The 11,370-nt window shown below is 42.9% G+C and overlaps 1 pseudogene; it reads left to right on the forward strand.

Annotated features, from left to right (window-relative positions):
* The first annotated feature begins 8,436 nt into the window (after positions 1-8,436).
* On the forward strand, positions 8,437-9,433 carry LOC113189879 (centromere protein N-like; annotated as a pseudogene).
* Positions 9,434-11,370: the final 1,937 nt, after the last annotated feature.

Raw genomic sequence — 11,370 nt, forward strand, 5'->3', positions numbered from 1 at the left:
TGTGGCTGAGTAAGAGGGCTGACAGGTTGGTGTTTTCCCCCTCCGCCTCCCAGTCGTTAACCACACCCCTGCTGCTCTCCTCCCCACTTCCTTAAAGGGTGGGGTGTGCAGTCTGTGCCTGCTCCAGCCTCTTACCATAAACTCTGAAATAGACGCTGCCGCCAATTCCCCGAGCTGCCGGGCTGACCTGGGGCCATCTCTGCCGTCCCCCTGACCCAAATGGGCTCCTCAAGAGCCCCTGGTTCCTACCGCCTCTCCCTCCTCCTCCCACTCCTCCGGTGGCCTTTTGGAGGCCACACTTCTTTGGCTGGCTTTGCAGTGGAAGAGGGTTACCTGTCAGGCTCTCAGCATCCAGTCTCTGCATCCACACTAGGCTCAGCCCCTTGCAGGAAGGACATCAGGTGAATACCCAGGGCGCTGTCAAAACTGGTTCAGTTCCTACCTAAATACTAAGGACCAAGTGCCTGAGCTGAGACTAGCAGGCTCAGAGGCCGGAGGGGGAAGTGTCAGAGGAGCCAGACAGTTTTCTCCTGGGGTCTCTCCCCATGCCAGTTCACTTGGATAACTAAAGAAAGGGTATGGTCACCTGGTTACTCAGGACAGAGGGATTTGAAGCAGGGACTCAAGAGCAACTTACAACACTTCTTTCATACCTCTGGAAAGATCCCAGACTTTCTCCAGAGTGGGAGGGGGTGAACTGGACTCTGCAGAAGGTCAAAATGCAGGCATGCACTCATTGTCACTCACAGTTTCAGAGTTCTTCTTCAGAGTCCCTTCCCCACGACTCCATAAGTTGTGTCATGCTGCTCAGCCACCTGTGACAGCCAGGCATATATGGCTACTTCAAAGGCATTTCCTCCCTGAACTAAGTAGATCAGACATCCCAGGAGGGCAAATGGAAAAGTGGCTCTTGGCAAACATGTCCGGGATGTGACCACTGGGCTAAGGAAGCACTCATGCCACATGATTGCCTTGAATTCTCCCCATTTTCTGAGACTAAAAGGCAGACTTGATTGTTAACAAAACCAGAAAGTCAACATTTTTTTCAAAGCCTATCAGTGGACAACCAGTGGCTTTTCCCTGGATGCTACTCTGCATCAACTGGATATGGGTGCCTGAACAATGTGCTCCATGGTGGCACTCAAAACCCATTGTATGCAGCTGCTGGATTCCTCTCCTTAGTCATTATGCTCACAGATTTGTCACACTCTGTGCAATCCCTTGCAGTCTTAAAGATAAAGCTATGGCTGCCAGTGGTCAAAAGCTTGTCAGGTCGAAGACTTTGACTAGGACTTGTAGAGAGAAGGCAGGTGGATAGGGCAAGCTGAAAGTAGGAAGGAAGGTGCTGGGACGTTGAGGCGGTAACTGACAACACGGCCCGGAGACTCCAGAGGGCATCAGGAGGTAGATGGCCCTCCCATCCTAGCATACAAGGCTGAAGGCTGAAGGCCAGGTGCTAAGAAAGTTAGATCCCTGAGTGAGGCTCTGAGAGTCTGCAGGAGGGTAGATGGTGCAGTGGGAATAAGACCAAAGCCAATGGGACCACTTCATGAAGAGGTGCGTTTGTGTGTGCTGCCCCTATGTGGCCATGTGGGTTAACTACAACTTCATCTCTACTGGACCTAATTCAGGGAGATTTCAGATGCTTTCAGCAGTTGTTCAATTCTTCAGAACTTCTTTGTAGCTCCAAACCTAGCTCCAGGAAGCATAGGAGTATAGGGTTTTTTAAAATATAGAGACCTTGAGAAACTCCCAAGATGACCAGTTCTTCCTTCAGGTCTCCTTAGGTTCTGTCCTGTGTAGCCACAAGGTTCAAAGGTGACAGGTCACACATGTCCACCTGTCCCCTATCCTTTAAACAACCTGTCAGGAACTCTATGATTTTATATTGGTGCTCTAAAATACACTACCACGGCTCCTTGTAGATGTGATAATGACCTACATCATGGAGAAGCAACATTTCTCCTTCTATCCACTCTGCTGCCAATGTGGGAGGCCCTGGTGGGGAGAGGATGGTGCCTGCATCACTAGGCAGAGAAAGTGTAAGGAAAAGGATTCCGAGCAAACATTCCTTAGCCACTGGGCTTTCCGTTTAGATGTCCCTCCCTCCCTGCAGCTCAGGTCTACAACCTGCATCAGACACGCCCCAATAGCTTCCCCTGCAGTCCTATCCCTGAGTGTCTCCCATGCACCCATTGTTAGAATCCGTGACTCCCTCGGAATCCCAAAGCCATGTAGTCTCCACATCGTGGGAATCTTTCCAAGCATCATTGTTTTTTAAAATTTTTTTTTTCCTAATTCCGTCATCCCCACCCTGGCTCAGATCCTCTTTGTTGTCTGGACTTCTGTGAAAGGGCTCTTCTAACCTGCTCCCACCCCTGACCTGGGAGTCATCAAGACCAGAGGAGCCTGCACAGGTGACAAACTTTGGGGATGGCATTTGGAAACACAGGAATGGAGGATTGTTGAGGGCAAGAGTCAGAAGAACAGAGAGCTTGAGGCCAGTCAGGCTTTATCCAGGAGCAATTGTGCAGAGGCACAAGTTAAATGGGGCGGGCTGATGAGAATCAGAAAGAGGACACAGAGGTAGCACATGCTGGCAACTCTTGTGAAGAGCTTGGCTGTCATGGGGAAATTGAGGGGGAGGATTGAGAGAGGGCCGCTTTGTGATTGGTTTAAGGTGACAAAGGACCCACCAAGAGGGAAGAGGCTGCAACCTTGAGCAATTGAATCCAACTCTCTGAGCTTGTGCACATTGTGCACCTTATCTGCACTTTCCAATGAAAGAAGCACGAGTAGGATATGATTAGATATTCTGAGAGACCATAACTCTCTCCTTCATAGCTTTTCTTATAGTGTTGTTATAATTATTCTATTTTATTACTAGTTATTGTTAATCTCTCACCTAACTAATGTGTATATTAAAGTTTCTCACATATGTATCATGTATGTATGGATAGGAAGAAAGGTTATATAGGGTTTAGCACTATTTGTGATTTCAGGCATCCACTGGGGATCTTGGAACATGTCCTCCTTGGATAAGGGGGGCCTACTGTAGAAGATGAGAAGAATAGTATTATCTGCTCTACTGTTATGGTTTGGATAGGAAGTGTCCCCCAAAGGCTCCTGTGTTGAAGGCTTGATCCCTAATGCAGCAATCTCCAGGGGTGGAAGTTTGGGGAAGTGATTGGCTCGTGAGGGCCTGGATCTCATCAATGCACCAATCCATGAAGGGATTCCTAGCTGAAGGGACTGCTGGGAGGTGATGGAAACTGTAAAAAGTGGAACCTAAATGGAGGGAGTAGGTCCTTGGAGGAGGACCTTTGTCCCCAGTCCCCTCCTTCTCTCTTTCTGTGCTTCCCAGCTGCCATGAGGTGAGCAGCTTTCCTCCAATAGACCCTCCTGCCATGATGTTCTGCCTCACTTCAGGTCCAAAGTAATGGAGCCAGCTGACCACCGAATGAAGCCTCTGAAACCATGAGCCCAAATAAATCTTTCCTCCTCTAAGTTGCTTTTCTCAGGCATTCTGTCACAGTGATGGGAAGCTTACTAACACATCTACCTATTTCATAGGTATTGTAAAGCACAAATTAAATGATAGCTGTGAAAATGCTAAAAAATGCTATAGTTATTATTTTTAGAAATGATAGGAATTAAACAGCATAGAGTTAGTGGGAGAGATTATACACATATCTGAACACAGATAAAACTTACCGAATGTTCACTGTGTGCTAAGAACCTTCATTTATCCTCTGTTGACCTCTACAACCATAGCTGAGGTAGATGGAATTATTTGCAGAAAGGAAAAGGAGGCTTGGAGAAGGGAAATGTGTCCACAGCCATGAAAGTAGGAAAGAGCAGAGCTGAATCTAAAACCATCATTGGAGGGGCTGTTACTATGTAACTGGAGCCTCTCCAGTGAGAGTGAGAGAATTTAATTTACATAATGTAAATTTACTATTAGAATAAATTTTATTCTAAAAGGAAAGTATAGTTATAAATGTTCTGAACAGAAATGCACAAAGCAAATATTCATGGAGACAAGGGCAAAATGATTCAAGTCCCTAATCGAGGGATGTCTACCTCCAGTTTAACCAGAAACCACTGAGTTTAGTAAAATGGGCCACAATTGAGTCCAAAATAAAGAACTCAAAACCACATTCTGAACTTGAAAAGAACCCTTTTATCCCACCCATGAAAGTACTGCTTGCTAATCCCCAGTATCCATTTTCTTTCCCTTCCCTTTAATAATTGAATTTTAAATTTTTGTTAGGTCACAGCCTACCCAAAATCTGGACTACATTTCCCAGTCTCCCTCACAGGTGTGATCATGTGATGAAATGCAGGACAGTGGTTGGTGAGTAGAAACTATGCATGAAACCTAAGGATCATGCCCTTCAAGGGAATGGGCACACTGTCCAATATTCCCTTCTCCACCTCCAGCTGACAAGAAAACCTGGAGCAGCCATCTTGGTCTATGATGTTGAGAATGGCTGAGTGAGGTGAGATGAGATCTGGGTCCCTACCCAGCCACATGCTCACCCTGGGCAAGATCTGGGCCTAGGTGAACTTTTAAAGGAGAGAAACATTTAACGTGCTCAGGATACTACATTTGGGACCTTTCTGTTATTCAGCCGGAACTGCATCTGTGATACTGTGAAGTAAGAAATACATATTTGGCATCCCGGGGGGTTCCTGGCTCATTGCTCCTAAAAACCATTGGAATCTCCAAAATAATAAGTGTCTTTTGTATACAAATGGGACAACTAGTGGTAGGAGGCCCCTAAATAAATGCAGGATGGGGGCTATATCCAGAAAGACTGAGGCAGGATAGAGGGATGGACATTGGGTGCCCTCCCCCAGCCTCTGGATAGGAGAGAAAAGTTGAGGTGATCACCTGGGGTCGTTGTAATTGGTTGATGGAATTGATCATGCCTATGAAGCTCCCTAAATACTCAAAAAGACAGAGAGCCTCCAGGTAGGTGAACACACAGAGGTGCTGGAGGGTGGCATCCCAAAGAAGGCCTAGAATGTTCACACTTGTTTCTCGTGCCTCTTCACATTTCTTTCATCTGGCTGTTCATCTGTATTCTTGGTATTATCTTTTACAATAAATGGGCAAATGGAAGTCCCTGGGTTCTGTGAGCTCCTCTAGCAAATTAATGGAACACATGGAGGAGGATCATAGGAGCCCTGGTCTACAATCAGAATCATGGGCCACAACCTGGGACTTGCAGCTGGGCATCTGAAGTGGGGGCAGTCTTGTGTGTCCCAGAGCTCAACCTTCGGGATCTGGTTTTATCTCCAGGTAGTGAGCATCAACATTGGGTTGAACTAGAGGACATCCAGTTGGTGTCCTGCATCAGAGGATTGGTTGTTGGTAGGGAGACTTAACACCTGCTGTCCAAAGTGACTGTTGAGTGGGGCGAGAGTAGAAAGAAGAAAACAATGTTGTTGCTTTTTCCTTCAGAGTTACCCAACTAATACACCATCATGTAGCCTTTGTTCTAGCCACACATTAAGGCAGAACCTCAATGTCCTCGTCTACTAAAAGGGGATTTACCTTTGAGGGTTGTTAAAAGGAGGAGTGGTGCATGTGCATTTCCTTGCTAGTACTATAACTCATACATGACAATCCATGGAGATTATGGCCTGTTGTTAAAATGGGTTCCTGAAAACAAAACAATGTTATTTAAAAATGTTCCACCTCTCTGGCTTCAGGGGGACGAAAGAAAAAGGTGGAGGGGGGAGACGAAAGAAAACAGCAAAGTTGAAAATGAATGATGGGCATTTGGGGTTAATTATCCTGGTCTTTTCAAAATATTGAATGTATTTTAAAATGTTCACAATGAAAAATCTAAAATAAATGAACAACAAAAATCTTCCCACAGAGCAATGAAGGGGAGGGGGTGCCTCATGGATGTAATCGAAAATGAAATTCCTTGGGAAAAGTGAAAATGTATTTAAGCTGCTGAGCTGTTGATTTGGGCCCCCAAGAGGGAGAGGGATACAGAAAAGGCAGAAGTGCTTTTTATTTCTCCATTAAAGAACAGACAGAGTGCGCTCAGTGCCAAGAGGTCAAGTGCCTCCCACAGTGATGGGCAGTGCCTCCAGCCCTGTGGCTCCCCAGCTGGCCAGAGGACTGTAGCTTCAGGGTCCTGCCTGCTCCAAGTCAGCTCTATGACTTCTGTGGCTTTGGTCTTCTTGACTATCAGTCCCTTATCTCATCTGTGGGTGGGCTCTTCTGTTACTCCACCTCATGGGTAAGCTGTGAAGCAATGATGAGACTACAGGAAACTTGTTTTGCCACTGTTGACTCTGACAGTTCTAGTAAACCTCGCTGCCTGGTCCCAGCCCACAGTGTGCTGAAAGCATCAGCTACGAAGCGGAGGCAGACTGCTACAGGCAGATGTCCTGCTGGTAGCAAGAACCTCTAGGAAGGGAAGAAAAACAAAAATTCCCTAGCAAATGCAAGAGCCTGGAACACGCGTGTCTGTGGCCATTTACAAGGCAATGATAAACAACTCTACATAGTTCACTAACTCCTGAGGGAGTTTCTTTATCACCCAGCACAGGATGGGGTCATTACTGTCTATTTTGTTAAATCACAAAGAATAGTTTTGTATCCTGCATTCTGTTGTACAGAAAAACACACACAATATGTTTCTGAAGTTTTTCTATTCTGAATGGTTGCAATACATTAATTGGGTGCTTATAGATCATTTCAGGAGCATGGAAAATCAGATTTGATTTTGTTTTGTTCAGTTGTCAAGGTGCCTGCCTGTTCCAGAGTGTTCCACCACTCTAGCTCCTTCCTAATGGATAGCAGCAGTGTGTACCCACCGCTGTGGATGATCTAAATAAGGGGTAGAAGGCACAAATGCCTGCAGGGGGCAGGCAGGGAATGTGAGGGGAAGCTGGCCAGACAGGGGCTGTAGCAAACTGGAGAACAAATGTCCTCCTACAAGGAGCAGCTGCTGTTCAGCTCAAAACCTGCTGCCATGCAGGAAAGTCAGCTGATGGAGCCAGATTTTCTTCTTCTTTTTAAATAAAAGCAAAAGTGGACAATGAACTATCTGAAAAGGAAATTATGAAAACAATTTCATTTACAATAGCGTCAAAAAGAACAAAATACTTAAAAATGAACTTATCCAAGGAAGTGAAAGACTTGTTCTCTGAGTACAATAAAACACTGCTGAAAGAAATTCTAGAAAAATGGGATGACACACTGTGTTTGTAGACTGGAGACTTAATATGGTTAAGAGGTCAGCATTGCTCAAAGCAACTAATAGACTGAATGCAGTCCCTTGCGGGACCCCATAACCTGGTAAAATCTCAGTAGCATTTTAAGCAAAGATCGAAAAATAACCCTAAAATTTATATGGAATATCAAGGGGTCCCAAATAGACAAAACAATCTATAAAACCCAAACACCACTGAAGCCCTCACACTTTCAGATTTCAAAAATTACTATAAAGTTACAGCAATCAAAACTATATACTCCTGGAATGAGGTCAGATATACAAACCAACGGCAAAGGATAAGGAGCCCAGAAATAAACACTTATAATCTATGTGGTCACGTGATTCTAACTAAGGTGCTAAGACCACACAATGGGGAAAGGATGATCTCTCTGACAACGTGAATGTTAACCCACAACAAGGAAGAGTAGGGAGGGGAAAAATGGAAGTTCATTGGATTAGACAAAGGGGAATGAAGGTAGGGGAGGGAGAATAGGAAATACAGTAGAATGAATCAGACATAACTTTCCTATGGTCATATATGAATACATGATCAGTATTAACTCCATATCATGTGAAGCCACAAGAATGGGATTCTAATTAGAATAAATTATACTCCTTGCATGTATAATATGTCAAAATATACTCATATACATCTAAAAAGAACAAATTTTTAAAAAGAAAACTGGATAGCCATATGCAAAGTAATTAATTTGTGTATCTCCCTTATTCCAAATATAAAATATAACTCAAAATGGATCAAAAACCTAAACATAAGAGGTCAAACTATAAAACTCTTAGAAGGAAATGGAGGGGAAAAATCTCATGACAATGGATTTGGCAATGTTTTCTTAGATATGACATCAAAAGCAGAGGCAATAAAATAAAAAAGATAAGTTGGAGTACATCAAACTTAAAAATGTTCATCAAAGGACACAAGTATCAGACTAAAAAGACAACCAATGGAATGGGAGAAAATATTTGATGTGGAGTTAATATGGGATCATATATCTGACATGGGGTTAAAATCTAGAATACATAAAGATCTCTTAACAACAGACTACCATCTTGGCCCTTGTGGGGCCTCATACCCTGGAGCCTTAGGGTGTTGGGAATTGCCATTGGTGGCTTTGAAGGTGCCTTGGTGGACACCATTGCTAAGGGCACTGCTGGAGTTGGGGGTCGTGCCCAAGAGATGGATGAGACTGTTGCCCAGTTTATCAGGAGGACCATCTTGAAAATCCCCATGTATGAAATGATGAGAACCTTAAAAGCCTGGGATTTTTAAAAAATCTGTTAACCAACTGCAGACCATAAGTTCCATCAGAGAAAGGAATGTCTTGTTCAGGTCTTGGTTCTGCTGTGTGAGAAGTATTTGAGTCTCAAGGATGCAGCCCTTGCAGATGTCATTTATACTTAAGTTCATTGGCACCAAAAAGTTTGGGATGTACTCAAACTCAGATGAGTACTGAACCAGATGAAGACATTGATCTTTTTGATGTGGAACAATTCAAACATGCATTCAAGAAAATTCTTCAGAGAGCATTGAAAAATGTGACGGTCAGCTTCAGAGATGCTGAGGAGAATGCAGTCTGAATTGCCTGGGGAACAAGGTGTACAAAGCCAAATCAATACCAACCCACAAACATGCTGCGTTACCCCCAGACTCTCTACGCCTTCCCCTCCTCCCTGCTAAAGAACATTTTGCCCTCTGGGTCAGGCACTGGCAGCTGCTAGCAAACACCATCAGATGGTGAAAGTGGACCTGAGAAGTTGACACCTGGACTCTCTCAGGCTATTGTTTTTAACAGTATAATAAGACCTTTGAAAATCACAACTCTACAACACCTCTACAGGAAAGATGACTGGGACTAGATGTAAATATGGATTCAAGGATCATTCAGGAAAACACAGTAGAAAAAGACAGAGTCCAAAGAAAAAGAAAACTGTCCTCAACCACAACTAGAATTTGCATAATGTAAGCTTGAAACAGAGTTCAAAAGTGACTTAAATGGGGGCATCTTGGCTTAGAGGAAAGAACCCGTCTGGTGCCTAATAAATTTCTCTAGGTCACATTTTTGGAAGCATTGAAATCCTTAGCACCAGCTGGTATTGCAGATGTACCACTTTCTCCACTGCTTACCTGCATACCCAACAAGGGAATGGGTTATTTTAAAATCAGAGACAAATAAGATGTATATGGTTTTGTAAGCCCAAAGGCTCCTTGGCAATGATGCACATGCATTCCAGTTAATGGCTAACTGGACAGCTTCTGGTTATCAGCTTATACTTCAGAAATTAATCCTTGGTATTGAAAATTTAGAAGTGTTCATATGATTGTTGGGACTGATTCTTCCTTGGGTCCCCTCTCTCATTTTCCTGATAAGTATAGCAGTTGTGGGCATTTGAGAGGTGACAGTACATGTATAGGCTCTGGATTGACCTTGAGTGCAGAATGCTCTGAAGCCAAGCAGATGGCATCATCCTGTTGGCATCATATCTAGTGTCCTTTTCCCCCACTCTTACCTCTACTCCATCCTAAGGAGGTCTAGTTCCAATTATTGGTTTCTAGGGATTTTCTTTTAAGCTTTGATCACTTGAAATGAACACCAAGGAACTATGCCCAACTCAAAACTTCCAGGAGAATCATAAAATTGGTCCATTTAGAGAGTAGAATTGGGTCCACTAAGTTGTTACTGAAGGAAGTTACATATCCAATGACTCACTTATATAAAACAATTGTTTTACTGTAAATATGATACTTTTCATAATTATTTTATCATAGGTATTACATCCAAACTGACCATTATAATACTGATTTGTGATTAAAGATACTGAAAATCTGGTAAAAAAAATCAAATAATCCAATTAAAAATGGGCAAAACACTCAAATAGACTTTTCTCTAAATATGATTTCTAAATGCCAAGAAGTATTTAAAAAGATGTTCAGAATCACTAATCACTAGGAAAATGCAACTCAAAACCACAATGAAATATCACCTTATTCTCATTAAAAGATGGCTACTATGGAAAAAAAAAACTGCAAAGTAACATATGTTGGCAAGGATGTGAAGCAATTGGAATGAAAAATAAGGCAGTCACTATGGAAAACAGGATGGTGGTTACTCAAAAAAGTAAAAATAGAATTACTGTATGATTTAGTAATTCCACTTCTGGGCATATACCCAAAAGAATTGAAAACTGGGTCCTAAAGAGACATCTATATACCCAAACACATAGCAGCATTAATCACAATGGGTAGCAACCCAAGTGTCCATCAACAGATGAGTGGATAAACTGCATGTGGAAGTCTGATTTCATATATCATACAACAGAATATTATTCAGTCTATGATAAAACAATAGGGGCTACAGCATGGATGAACTTTGAGGACATTGTGCTAAGTGAAATAAACCAGACACAAAAAAATAAATAACATAATTCCACTTATGTGAGTTACAATGGTCAAATTCTTAGAGACAAAAAGTAGAATGGTTGTTTCTGGGTGCTGTGGGAAAGGGAAATTGGGGAGTTGGTTAATGGGTTTTGGTGAAAAATTTTGCAAGGTGAAAAGTTCTGGAGACCAGTTGCATAGAATGAGAAAATAATACCACCAAACTACATACTTAAAAATGATTAAGATGATAAATTTTTGCTGTTTTATCTCAATTAAAAATCTAAAAATGAAAAAAAACAGCAAAGGTGCAAAGGTAGAACTATAAATTTTTATGTGAAATCTTCCAATTTGTAAACATTGTCAACTGTCCTGAGCCTGTAATTGCCTGCTGTGTTAGTTAGCCTTTTCACCACTGTGACCAAAAACCTGACAAGACCAACTTAGAGGAGGAAATGTTTATTTTGGCTCAGGGTTTCAGAGGTTCAGTCAATGGTTAGCTTACTCCATTGCTGTGGGCCCCAGGTGAGGCAGAACATTATGGTAGAAGAGCATGGCCGAGGGAAGCAGCTTAGGATGTGACATGACACCAAGGAAGCAAAGAGCTGTGCTCACAAAATATAAACCCCAGAGGCGTACTCTCAGTGACCTACTTCCTCCAGCCATACCTACCTGCCTGTAGTGACCACCATGTTAGTGGAGTAATACACTGATTAGGTTATACCTTTCATAATC

Source organism: Urocitellus parryii, chromosome 14 (assembly GCF_045843805.1).
Source record: "Urocitellus parryii isolate mUroPar1 chromosome 14, mUroPar1.hap1, whole genome shotgun sequence".
Taxonomy (NCBI): Eukaryota; Metazoa; Chordata; class Mammalia; order Rodentia; family Sciuridae; genus Urocitellus; species Urocitellus parryii.